This window comes from Procambarus clarkii, chromosome 54 (assembly GCF_040958095.1).
Source record: "Procambarus clarkii isolate CNS0578487 chromosome 54, FALCON_Pclarkii_2.0, whole genome shotgun sequence".
Classification (NCBI taxonomy): domain Eukaryota; kingdom Metazoa; phylum Arthropoda; class Malacostraca; order Decapoda; family Cambaridae; genus Procambarus; species Procambarus clarkii.
In genome coordinates, this window is record NC_091203.1 from 30,154,577 (window position 1) to 30,168,801 (window position 14,225).

General features: G+C 42.0%; 1 protein-coding gene across 1 annotated transcript in view; it reads right to left on the reverse strand.

The window, feature by feature from the left end:
* Window positions 1-7,278, reverse strand: part of LOC123750703 (E3 ubiquitin-protein ligase TRIM22) — a 169,745-nt gene extending 162,467 nt beyond the window's left edge. Inside the window, exon 1 of the mRNA XM_069305223.1 lies at window positions 7,161-7,278. The gene's annotated coding sequence lies outside the window, so the exon portion shown is untranslated. The remainder of the gene's footprint in view (window positions 1-7,160) is intronic.
* Between the last annotated feature and the right edge of the window lie 6,947 nt (window positions 7,279-14,225).

Sequence of the window (14,225 nt, forward strand, 5' to 3'; positions counted from 1 at the left end):
GTGCATGCATTACCTACAGTAAGCAAATTTTGGATACTTTGCTAAGATTTCGAGCAGCACATCATTATGAATGAAGTACTTACACATTTCTTGGACACTATTGATGGTGTTATCTCTAAATTCCGCGATTTTTCACATTCCATTATATAATGACGCAAAGGATGCGAATAGTTCTGCTGACAGAGTTTACATTTAGTCAAATCTACATCAGCAGATGTTACAAACTCCCAGAGGTACTTGTAGCCGAGCCTAAGCCTAGCAGTGGTAACATCTAGAAGTCTGCTAACATTATTGGATGACCCATAGACGTGCGGTTCTTCCTGCATAATAGAATGATGATAGATGGAGTAACTGGTTTGAATTTCACTTTGCCTCAAGTCTCCGAAATTTAGTTGATGTTCCTGGGATATTGCTGCCCTCAGGCTGCTCAAAGGCAGTCCAAGTTTGTAATCAATTCCCTCTTTACGAGCAAAAGTCTTGGGCAACTCATCAGTTCTCAGTGGCTATTTTTACATTATCATTTACAACTAACTTAAGTTAAATAACAACCAGTAAACAGACTGCTGTTTTCTAATTCTAGTTCAGGCACTTCCTGGGATAAAACGCGAACATTCCTTGAGGAACTGTGAGGTGCTTATCTGTTTTTCCTCGTAACGGTCCCAAAGCTTCCACAAATGTTCCTGTTTCTCTTTACAGTATTGCCCTTGCGGCGACTGGACTTTAGCTTTTGATCAGAAACCAGTTGGTATTGCAAGGTTACCAGGGACGCCTCACGGTATAGTAAGGGGATTAAAATATATAAAGCCAAGTTGTCCCTCACTGCCCTTTGATTCAGACGCTGATGCCATCCTTCTACGTCATTGTTGGTCCTCACCAGTCGTCTAAATGCACACCAGTTCCCCAATTCCCACACACTGTTGCACAGCCACGTATTTTTTTATGTAATGAGTTAATTGTGTCGTTAAGGGTGGACTGCTAGCCGACTTTTCTAATTCAGCAAACGCCTTACAATTATGTAGTACATACGTACCACATAAGTACGTGTGTGTTATACACGTACACACACACACACACACCTTGTCAAGCACAAGACGAAGCTTGAAAAAGTTTAGTGGTATGCCAATAGGCTAGTCCCAGGACTAAGAGGCATGACTTACGAGGACAGGCTGCGAGAAATGCACCTCATGACACTGGAAGACAGAAGAGTAAGGGGAGACATGATCACTACCTACAAAATTCTCAGAGCAATTGATAGGGTACATAAAGATAAACTGTTTAACACGGGTGGTAGGCGAACAAGGGGACACAGGTGGAAACTTAGTACCCAATTGAGCCACTGGGATGTTAGAAAGAACTTTTTCAGTGTCAGAGTAGTTAATAGATGGAATGCATTAGGCAGTGATGTGGTGGAGGCTGACTCCATACACAGTTTCAAATGCAGATATGATAGAGCCCAGCAGGCTCAGGAATCTGTACATCAGTTGATTGCCAGTTGAGAGGTGGGACCAAAGAGCCAAAGCTCAACCCCCTGCAACCACAACTAGGTGAGTATACACACAAACACACACACATACACACGTACACACACACAGACACAAACATACACACACTAATGCCTCTATTCACCTTGCAGTAAATAGGAACCTGACAGTCAGGAAGCTGCTAAAGGCTGCATCTTGGGGATGTGTGAGTGTGTTAGATAAAAATATATGTTGTTTAGATATGATGGAGGAAAAGAGGCCGAGAGTCGGTACATTAGACAACCGACGCTTAGAAAGGCGGGGTCCAAGAGCTAACAGCTAAATCTTGGAAATAATAAATTAAAATATTTAATACACCCACATACATGTTTCACATTATTTTGGCTGAGGGCACACTGAGGGCTGATGGCCCCGTCGACGGGGCAGGAAGTCGGTGGTTGATCAAAGGCCTCCCACATCCTCCACATACCTGAGGATTATTCCGGCTTAATTTTAAACGGAAGTAATGTCTTGGTATTTACGGCTTCAGCGGGTGGGTGGGTCCGTGGGTTTATTACACTATGAGTGAAAACAATCGCCTATTCTCTATTTTATATTGCCGCTTGTAGAGCTAGAAGCTGTTGCCTCTTGTGTGCGTTGCACAAGGGGATTAATATCTGGATTAATATCTTTCAATATTTCCAGTATTTTTTAAGGTATCGCTTAAATACCGAAGATACTGCTATTGGACACCGCTTAATTGACAATGTCTCAACAACGCTGGCTAAAGATGTGCGTGGCTCCTGCTATTGCAATGCTGCTCATTTGTTTTTCAATGATGGGCCTTAGTTGCCCCCTCTCTAACTTACCGTTCTAAATACCCCTTCTCCATCTTCTGCAAACATTTCCCCTCATACATCTCCCCCCTTTCCTCCTGTCCATCTTTGTCCCCCTGTCCATCTTTGTTCCCTGTCCCTCACTTTGTCCCCTTGCCCACATTTTCTGTCCTCTGTCCCAGATCCCTTTCCCCCTCTCTGTCCCCCTGTACCCCCTTTCCATCTCTCTGTCCCCCTGTCCCTCTCTATCCCATTGTCCCTCTCTCTGTCTCTCTCTGTCCCCCTGTCTCTCTCTGTCCCCCTGTTCTTCTCTGTCCTCCTGTTCCTCTCTCTGTCACTCTGTCCCCCTGTTCTTCTCTGTCCTCCTGTTCCTCTCTCTGTCCCCCTGTCACTCTGTCCCCCTGTTCCTCTATGTCCCCCTGTCCATCTCTCTGTCCCCTGTACCTCTCTGTCCCCCTGCCCACTCTTTCTGTCCGCTGTCCATCATCTGTCCCCCTCCCTTTCCTCCAGTCCCCCTCTGTCCCCTTGTCCCTGTCTCTCTTCCCCTGTCCCTATCTCTGCCCCCTGTCCCTCTCTCTGTCACCCTTTCTGTCCCCCTGTCCGCCCTTTCTGTCCCTCTGTTCCTGTCCTTCTCTGTCTGTCCCTGTCCCTCCCTCTGTCCCCCTGCCCACTCTTTCTATCCCCTGTCTCTCCTCTGTCCCCTCTCTCATGGTCTCCTGCCCCCCTCTCCTCCCTCTGTCCCCCGGTCCCCCTCTCTGACCCTGTCCCTCTGTCTCTGTCCCTGTGTTCCTGTCCCTCTGTCTCTGTCCATATCCCCCTCTCTGTCCCTGTCTCCCTCCCTGTCCCACTGCTCCCCCTCTGTTCCCCCGTCCCTCCTCTGGCCCTGTCCGTCTGTCCCTGTCCCTCTGCTCCCGTCCCTGTCCCTCTGTCTCTGCCTCTCCTCGTTTCTGACATTCTCTGTGTCAGCCTATCTCTCTGTCTCTTTCCTCGCTCTATCTCTGCCATTCTCTCACTGACTTTGCATATCCTTATCTATACGTCTCTGTGTCTAACATTCTCTCCCTGACTCTGTCTATATCTATTTCTCTGTCTCAATCTTCATCTCTTTCTCTCTCTCTCTCCTTCTCTCTCTCTCTCTCTCTCTCTCTCTCTCTCTCTCTCTCTCTCTCTCTCCTTACATACATACATACATACATACATACATACATACATACATACATACATACATACATACATTTATTTAACACATGTGGTACACGCACAAGGGGACACAGGTGGAAGCTGAGTACCCAAATGAGCCACAGAGAGATTATAGAAAGAACTTTTCAGTGTCAGAGTAGTTAATAAATGGAATTCATTAGGCAGTAATGTGGTGGAGGCTGATTCCATACATAGTTTCAAGTGTAGATATGACAGAGCCCAGTAGGCTCAGGAATCTGTACATCAGTCGATTGACGGTTGAGAGGCGGGACCAAAGAGCCAAAGTTCAACCCTTGCAACCACAACTAGGTTAGTACATACATACATACATAAGATATAAAACAGTGGAGGATTCCCAGGTAGAACAATCAACCACAATGCCCATTACCCCTTTACCCTGATGTCCTTAACTACACAACTATACAAGAGTCATTAACACGTGTAATGGCTGATCCCCCATCACGATAGCATAAAGACCAATTGCCTGACCCGCAGTCCGTCTTGCTCCTCAAATAATTTTCGGGTTAACATGAAAACGTCTCTCGAGTTTATCTTTCTAATGTTGTTTTCCCATCTTTCATTTTATCAGCTTCCTTTATTATGCCCCAATTACTCATCCCTTGAGCGGTAGTTAAACTGAACCCAAATTTAAAAAAAGTTCCTTTTGCTAAGCAAGCTACAGTCTTGATAAGTCAGATATATTGTTTGTTAACACATTTCTCAACAATGAACAGTCAGTTTTATCAAGCTAACATATCCTAACACAACGAGTGAGAGTATTAACTGGTCTAATTATTTTATTAGACCAGTATATATTATTAGATTATACTGGTATAATTATATATATATATATATATATATATATATATATATATATATATATATATATATATATATAAACCTAGAAGGGGTACCACCTCTGGTGCAAATGTAGGGACCCATATTATATATATATATATATATATATATATATATATATATATATATATATATATATATATATATATATATATATATATATATATATATATATATATATATATATATATATATATATATATATGTGTGTGTGTGTGTGTGTGTGTATATCACGAAAATAAACACGTGATTAAAAATGTGACAATGTCAGACCACGGAGGAAAAATGAAACAGGAATTTCCTTAAGTACTTTCGTATATTAATACATCTTCTGAAGATGTATTAATATACGAAAGTACTTAAGGAAATTCCTGTTTCATTTTTCCTCCGTGGTCTGACATTGTCATATATATATATATATATTATATATATATATATGTCGTACCTAGTAGCCAGAACTCACTTCTGAGCCTACTATGCAAGGCCAGATTTGCCTAATAAGCCAAGTTTTCATGAATTAATTGCTTTTCGACTACCTAACCTAACCTAACCTAACTTTTTCGGCTACCTAACCTAACCTAACCTATAAAGATAAGTTAGGTTAGGTTAGGTAGGGTTGGTTAGGTTCAGTCATATATCTACGTTAATTTTAACTCCAATAAAAAAAATTGACCTCTTACATAATGAAATGGGCTGCTTTATCATTTCATAAGAAAAAAATTAGAGAAAATATATTAGTTCATGAAAACTTGGCTTATTAGGCAAATCGGGCCTTGCATTGTAGGCTGAAAAGTGAGTTCTGGCTACTAGGTACGACATATATATATATATATATATATATATATATATATATATATATATATATATATATATATATATATATATATATATATATATATATATATATATATATATATATATATATGTCGTACCTAATAGCCAGAACGCACTTCTCAGCCTACTATTCAAGGCCCGATTTGCCTAATAAGCCAAGTTTTCATGAATTAATGTTTTTTCGTCTACCTAACCTACCTAACCTAACCTAACCTAGCTTTTTTTGGCTACCTAACCTAACCTTACCTATAAATATAGGTTAGGTTAGGTTAGGTAGGGTTGGTTAGGTTCGGTCATATATCTGCGTTAATTTTAACTCCAATAAAAAAAAATTGACCTCATACATAATGAAATGGATAGCTTTATCATTTCATAAGAAAAAAAATAGAGAAAATATATTAATTCAGGAAAACTTGGCTTATTAGGCAAATCTGGCCATGTATAGTAGGCTGAGAAGTGAGTTCTGGCTACTAGGTACGACATATATATATATATATATATATATATATATATATATATATATATATATGTATGTATGAGTGTGTGTGTACATGTGTATACAACATTAATAATTTTGTTACTAGCGTCAAACATTGTTATTTGCTTAGCTAAACGAACTAGAGGGTTCAGTTCCTGAACCGATTATGTGCCTCTGTAATCCTTTACACCACGGCCCACGGGATGGGTATGGGGTGCATAATAAAGAAAGAAATAGAAGAAATTGAAATTGCATAATACGGTTATTGACATTCAATAAAGTAAGATAAAGCAATGAGGACCAAATGGGAGACCAGTGATCAGATGAATATTACAGACTCAAGGGTAGCCTTCTCTTCTTGTATATAAATGAAAAAATAAATTCGTTTGTTTAATTCTAATGCTTGTAGGCGAGAACAGTTGTGAACGCCAGCTAGCGCACAAGTACATGAGCGCCCAAAATACTTTTACGCAAAAGACATGTACAGACAGGCGTGTGGCTTCTGACTTCTTTTTTATTGATTAATATTAAATATTAGGCGCTTACCTATAATAGTTATCATTTTATACAAGTATAACTCCCACATAATAAATATAAAAGGAGTTTATCTAAAAACTGACAGAAGTGTTGTGTTTTGTGCGTTGTATCGTGTTTGTGGGCATTCGGGTGTGTTGTGTTTACGCTGGCGGGCGGCGTCCTTACCAACTCCGGATTATGTCTATTATATCACTAAACTTCATTTAATAACTATATGCCTGTTAAATAGAAGATTTTAATTGTTAATAGCATTATATTGTCGTTTTAATGTGGAACACGTACACATATGCGAAACATCGAAAGCTGGTGTCCGAAGTGGTAAAAATATTAGTGTGCGATGTTGTCAATGTACGGAGTGTCTTGTATCCGGCCAGGATACGAACCCATGACACAGCGCTCGCGGAACGCCAGGCGAGTGTCTTACCACTACACCACGGAGACTATAATAATAATAATAATAATTTTTATTTAGGTAAAGGTACATACATAGAGATTTTACAAAGTTTGTTGACTTTATAGATAGAGCTAGTACATACAATGCCTAAAGCCACTATTACGCAAAGCGTTTCGGGCAGTATTTTACTGTATTTTACTTTCGGGACTGTATTTTATACAACTACATCTTCCGTTTTACTTAAAATATTTGTCTGGTAGAGGTTTTATATATAGATCCTGTTTGTGTCTTTCTTCTGACTAATAAATAATTTTGGTTTAATTAGTTATCAAGATTTTTCAACAATATTCTTTGGGCGTTCGTCTATCTCAACATGGGCGACCATTATGGAAACGCGATACATGGGTTGACCCAACCCACAGTTGGGTCTGATAGTTTATCAAGATTTAACTTAAGTTAACTTGATTTAACTTGCAGAGTTAAATGAATTTGGGATTCAGATAAACGAAATCACTCAATCCCACCATAAGTTTAAACGAAATATATATGTATAGTGTACTAACTTTACTCTGTGAGTAGTGAATGAGTTGACTGGTGAAGAGTATGGACCTGCTGGGTGCTCCCACGGCCGTCACAGCCACTACTGGCGCTGGCCCCCCCGCTACCCTCACTCCTTCAGTCACCCGCAGCTTCTTTATAATCTATTATTTTTAACTCGGTTCTATCCACGTAACTAAATCGTAACCTTTAACCCTAACTTTAGGTCAGTTTTCAAGGCATTTGCGCTAAATAGGCTCAGTCCTGGTATATGCCATTAAAAAGCAAGGGTACATAAACAGTGCATTATCGTACACAGAACAAGGGCTAGATAGTCTTACCTCTCGTCCTGTCCAGATCGTGTCTGAAATGGGCCGATGGGCCGGCCTTCCGGCCACGGCTGCCGACCCATAATAATATTTCATTAATAAAATATGCATATATATATATAAGAAGATAATACAGAGATATTAGAATGTATATAGGTTGCATATTAAGTAAAGGCACACCTGTGATAATACCGGTAGTACAGTCGGTTAATTTATACCTAATAAATTCCCTGTACCTTACCCCTCTAATTTAAATTTTTTTAAATTTTGCCCCGAGGGGCGAGTTTATTGGGCAGCGCCACTCATCTTGTGAGTGAACATGCCGCCATAGCATGATATTACATTTATGTAATATCAAACAACCTTATCATTGTGTTCATTGCTGTCTTCTTTTATGTGCTAGCCATATGCTGTATTGTGACTACCAATTTTTGTCAACTACCATTCAAGCTGTCATTGCAATCAATCTTATATTGTTTCTGCTGTATTGTGCCTACCAATTTGTTGTCAACTACCATTTTAAGCTGTCATTGCAATCAATCATAGCTACCTATGTGCTTTAATATACTGTACCTATAATTTTCTCTCATCTTTTTTTTTCATTCCATGTAATCTGTTATCATTTTTTTGTCTATAAATTTTGCAAGTATTTACCTCCTTAAAATTTTCTTAGATTAAGGACCTGCCCGAAACGCTGCGCGTGCTAGTGGCTTTACAAGACTGTAATTACCATAATTGTATCCTCACATTCCTTATGTACATTCTTGTATATGCATAAATAAATAAATAAATAAATAAAAGCAGAATGTACAACACTCCCCAATAGGAAGAAAACCCGCTGGGTTGTTCATCCTGTCACTTGTACCCAGACACAGCTGGGACTTGCTTAACTGTCTCAAGTGAACAGCTCCTCAAACAAGAAGATTAACATTTATCAACCCTTAAAAGCTTACGTTATCTTGCGGGTGCAAAATGGGGAAATCTTTTAAGAAAAGTATCAATATTTGACAAATAGTGTTTTCCTAACTCAAACAATGTGGGGTTTATTATTCTACAGTTATTCCTAATGTCTCTCAGGTGTTCACATTCACGTAGATAGTGGTCAAGGCGGTGTCCATCACTCTCACCACAGATTCTGCAACTTCGCTGATCAACTGTTGTTTCCATTCCAAATCTCCATGGATATTTGTATCCAAGACGGATTCTCGCTATTACAGATTCTCTCATTCGTCGTCCTCCTCTTCGGCCATACTGATTGGGATTGCCAGCTGCAACCATGTTGTACCATCGTACAGATTCACTGGTTTGTGCTTCTATCCTCCTTTCCTCAGTTACCTTGTCACGGTGATGTTGCCTGATAATACCTCTAATTTGTAGTTGAGTCTTGGGTATGAAGTATTCAATATGGTCTCCTTCAGCGCCTTCAGCAGCCAGCACATCTGCTCGTTCATTCCCACATATTCCAACATGGGAGGGGATCCACAGAAACTTGATGACTCTTCCCTGATTGGTAAGTACTCTCACAGCTCTCTTGATTTCAGCGACTATTGCAAGATTTTCTGCCTGATTTTTACTTAGGCTTTGCAGTGCTGCTTTTGAATCGGTGCAAATCACTGCACCATTAGTGTTCCGTTCAAGAAACCTTAACGCCATAACAATGGCAGTTAGCTCTGCTTGCGTTGAAGAGGCATAGTTCTCAATACGTGCTTTTTCTTCATTTCTGCGTTGGAAGGTATTATCCTTGATTACCGTGTATGCTGCACCAGCCCTGCCATTGATAGGATTAGATGACCCGTCAGTGTAGATTTGATCTAGTTCATCTCCGGCTTCTTTATAAATGTCCTCGAGATACTTGTGCCTCATTTCTTGTGGTATCATGTTGGATTTTTTCATTGCCATTTCATTGATGATGATCTTACATGAGTCATCCTCCCAGGGAGGTAACCTCTCTACAGGCAGGAGCTCACGGGCTTGCTCAAGCAGGTGAAGCTCTTCAAGGTAGCAGACTGCTCTGTGATGCCATTTTTTGCTTCTCCTGTTTCCCCCTGAAAGTAGCACAGAGCTCAGTTTTTTCTTGGCAATATCATTGTTGTAATGATCTGGGGCTCAGATCATTGGTTCTCCCTTCTCCCCTCTTTTCCCTCCCCTTCTCCCCTCCTTTCCTTCTCCCTCTCTCCTCCTTCCTTCTCCCCTCCCCTTGGCCGTCATTCGTCTCCTCCTCTTCCCCCCCCCCCCCCCTGTCGCCCATTTGTCAGGGTCAAGAGGTTGACCTGAGGGTAGGGTGGTCGTGGATACCTTGGCTTCTCCCACTCAATTCCCCACTCAGATATTTCCCTCTCCACCCCCTCTCATCCCTCTCTGTCCCTCTCAGCAGCGGCCTTCCCCATACCAGGCAGAGTCAAATGTCCCTACTCCTATCTTAGAGGAGACAGGCTTGAACATAAATTATCAGTTTTGTAAACATTGCTCGCAGGTGCCTGGGCTCCATAGACGCGCCTTGTCCCTCTTCTCTTTAGCTGGGGAGAGCTGACTCAATCTTCAGGAATTCATGTAGCTTTCCACGACAGATCAGTGAAGGTGATTGGCCTGAGATAAGGGCCAAGTCCTTATTGGCCCTAGAGAGCCAGACCTCAGGCCTACGTGTTAAATGGTTGGCCAGTGCCAAAATAATGGGTGGAGCCCTGGGGCTGTATTAGATGGTGGGAGGAGTAATCCTTCCCAGCAATAAGTTGGAAAAACTAAATTTCATCAGTGTGTCTTGGGAGTGTATTAGGAACAGGGCCGCAAGCCCGTATCCTCGGGGCTGAGGGCAGCCATCAATATCTTGGCCGTGGTGCGGGTATTTAAGGTATAGTGCACTTGAGTTTTGTGTCCTCGGTAAATATCCATTGTGCCTCTAGGGAAATAGAATAGGTTATGTGTTCAAATTGCCTTAATTTACATGTTTCATAAAATAAATTGTATAGCTTGTCCAGTGGTATTCACTTAACTCCCCTTTGATATATTTTGCTACTTTGTCATTTTTAGGTGTTGTATTGGAAGCCCCCAGGTTCTCCTAACAATTAATCGATACTAAAGTTGCCCTTGGATTTAAATTAGTAACGTAAATTACACAAACTAATTTTACAAAATTTATTACTGAAATTCATATTACCCGGAGTCCCATGGTTACTGATTCCTTGCCTTCCTGGGGGATCGGTGATAAGACACATTCAGGTATGGTTGGTCAGGAAGGTGGTGGCAGTGTAAATGTGTTTTGTTATTTGTTTTTTTTTAAACTAATAACCCTTGTCCTTGGTGTATCTTCCTCATTTAATATTCCTCTTATATACGTGGCAGTCCAGTGAGGGGTCATGCTGGACTGTAACAGTGTTAAGCTGGGGTATTGAGTGAAGAGAGACAGAGATGTACAACAGAGAGCGTATATTACGATCACGAGAGATAACAAGATAACAGGATTAATACTGGGGAACATCGGGTTATTACAATAAAGGCCGCGGTTATTACGGCAGGGTAAGCGGTCATTACATTGTAATGGGGATCTCTGGCTATCCTAATTGCAAGCTTAGCATTCAGCTCCTGAATTCTGCTTTTAATACTGGGAAGGGACAACTCCTCTCGTAGATTAGACGTTTTGGCAGTTCTTGGGACTCCAAGAATGATTGTCATGGCTTCATTTTGAATGCTTTCAAGCCTTTTCATATCGGTTTGGGAGTAGGTGCACAGTACTGGTGCGGCATAGTCTATGACGGAGCGCACATAGGCTGTGTACATCATTTTGAGCACGGCAATAGAGGCTCCATGTCCATTCCAGGTCATAGCTTTCAGTGCCCTGAGTCGACTTTTGCATGTTCCTATGAGTTGATTGAGCTCCTCTTTCTTTCCCTTGTTAGAGCCGACAGTGACGCCAAGGTACCGGTAGTGGTCAACCCATTCAAGTGTTACACCATTAATTTGCAGTTCTTCATTTGCTCTCCGCTTGTGATGGGAGCATGCCTTCGTCTTGTTTGTGGAGAGAGTGAAACCGAGCTCAATACATTTCCTTCCGAGGAGTTCAATGGACTGTTCAATTTTTCCCAAGGTGGGAGCTTGTATTAGGACATCATCTGCATATCCCACTTGTTGTGTTCCTTCCGGAAAATCAATATTTGCAATGGCGTTCATAAGTACATTGAATAGTGTAGGGCTTAAGACTCCTCCTTGGGGGGTCCCGAGTTCCATACTCATTGTTCTGGAGACTGCTCCATTGAAGCAAACCTTGGCTTTCCTTCCTGTGAGGTAGTCTTCAACCCATTTCATGAGTCTCCCCTTGACACCCATGCATGCAAGCTCGTCCAGGATCGCAATCCCCTGTGCTTTGTCGAAGGCTCCTTTGATGTCAACAAATACAGAGTACCTAGCCGTGTCATTAACCAAGTAATTAACTATACAATTTGCTGTGCTCCGTCCTTTAACAAATCCATTGACCCCCTCCCCTAACCTGCCTATTTTGTGCAACAGTCGGTTTAGGATGATCCTTTCAAGCATCTTGCAAGTGCATGACACGAGGCTGATAGGTCTGTAATTACCAGGGTCATTAGGCTTCGGTATGGGAATAATTATTGCGTGTTTCCATTGTGTGGGCAACACTCCACTTAGGAATGACTTGTTAAACAGGTGGAGTAGTGGATTCCCAGACACTTCACACAGTGCATTGAGTATGTCGTAGGTGACGCCATCTTCACCAGGTGCTGTACTTTTACCCTTTTTCATAGCGCCCCTTACTTCTTGGGCTGTGATTGGTTCCCCATACTCGTCATCACTAGACAGTGCTCTTGTTATCCTAATTCTTCTGTCATCATGTCGCAGGAGCTGTTCCCTGCTGATTTCTGCAGGGAGGGAGGAGGAGGATGCTGCATCACTCCACTTGTGAATTAGTTCCTCAGCCTTACCCTGGGGGTCTTTGTGAGCCGCAGGCCGGGCTCTGCCCCCCTTAGCTATCTGAATTTTTGCCCACACTTGTCTTGCAGATGTTTCCCGTCCAATAGAGCTAGTGAACTCAAGCCATTGTCTTTCCCGCTCTTTAATCTTCTCTTCCCTGGCTACTTGACACACTGTTTTAAACAACTCTTGGTTACTTTCAGTGGGATGTCTCCGGTACTCTCTACTCATGTCTCGCACATTTGCGTTAAGCATCTTTATGTAATCATTCTCATACCATTTTATTTTCTTCCTCTGAGGGTTACTTCGCCCAGGCGTACGGCGCGGAACTCTTAGACAGCTCTCAATTTGGTGGTTAAGGTCATCAACAAATGTGTTAATGTCTTCTGGGATTTGGTATTCCGTGAACCAGTCACTCATCCTGTTTATGAAGTGCGGCCTCATATCTGGTCCGAGTGATAACCTTTTTCTTTTATTTGTCTCTTTCCTTCTCTTGCTCATGTCGACGGTGGTAATCAGTGCCCAATGGTCACTACATAAACTGTGCACAATGTGTGTACTGGCATCCGTGTCCTGTGCATTCAGCAGGAGAGCATAATCTAATCTTCCTCCTCTGAGGTGAGTTGGCTGTTCATCACCCAGGACCCTAAGGTTTTCACTTCCCCTGACAAAGAGTGACAGTTTCCGTCCATTGACATTGGGCTGATGACAGTTGGCACCAAAGTGTGGGTGTCTGACATTAAGGTCACCGACCAGCAGGGTAGGTTCTTCATTAACAAACTCAGGCAGTGCGTCAAGGTCAAGTTTACTCTGTGGCACATATAGGTTGATTATATGTAGAGCATTATTGTTTAAGTAAAGGGTTACTCCCAGTGATTCAAACTCATCCCCCATGTGAAGGTCATCAATAATCTGTGCGGGAATGTTGTTATTTACATAACATTCTTCGCGGCAGGGGATCGTATTCCAGGGACCATAGGATTAAGGACTTGCCCGAAACGCTACGCGTACTAGTGGCTGTACAAGAATGTATCAACTCTTGTATATATCTCAAAAAAAAAAAAAAAAAAAAAAAAAAAAAATAAGTGATGAGACCCCGTTTTCTTTTCCCATGGGGCAGGGAGAACTTGCGATAACCGCTGAACCTTGGGTTGAAGTCATCACCTACCATTGTCTCCTGTAGCACTATGACGTCGGTTTGGTGTTCACGAGCGTATTGTATGATGTCATTAATTCTATTGCGAACGCCATTGCAGTTCCATTGTAGGATAGTGAGACTTTCTTCAGCATGGTTATCCATTGTGGAGGTGTTGGTCATCAGATGTACTGTGTGCGGTGTTGTTGCTGGTGAGAGTGTGTTCACTGGTGGTGTTGTATGTGGTGTTGCACCACCGTCATGTGCTGGTGGTACTGTTTGTATGCCAGTGCCAGTGGTCAATGGTGTTGTGTACACTAGTGTCGTTGTGTTCACTGGTGGTGCTGTTGTCTTCACTGGTGGTGTTGCGTTCACTGGTGGTGGTGTTGTGTTCACTGGTGTTGTGTTCACTGGTGGTGTTGTGTTCACTGGTGGTGCTGTTGGTGGTGTTGTGTTCACTGGTGGTGCTGTTGTGTTCACTGGTGGTGGTGTGTTCACTGGGTCGCACTGAGTTCATTTGGGTAGCACTGAGTTTGCTGTTATGTGCCGTGGCTCGTGTTGCATCCCCATGCACCAAGTTGCAACCTGCTGAACTCGCCTGAGGCAACTTCAGGCCCTGCAGAATGTGAAGTATGTCCTCCTGGGTCTTCTGGATGTACTAGCCCTAACTATAAATCCATCACTCTTTGTAAAATCTCTTTTATGTA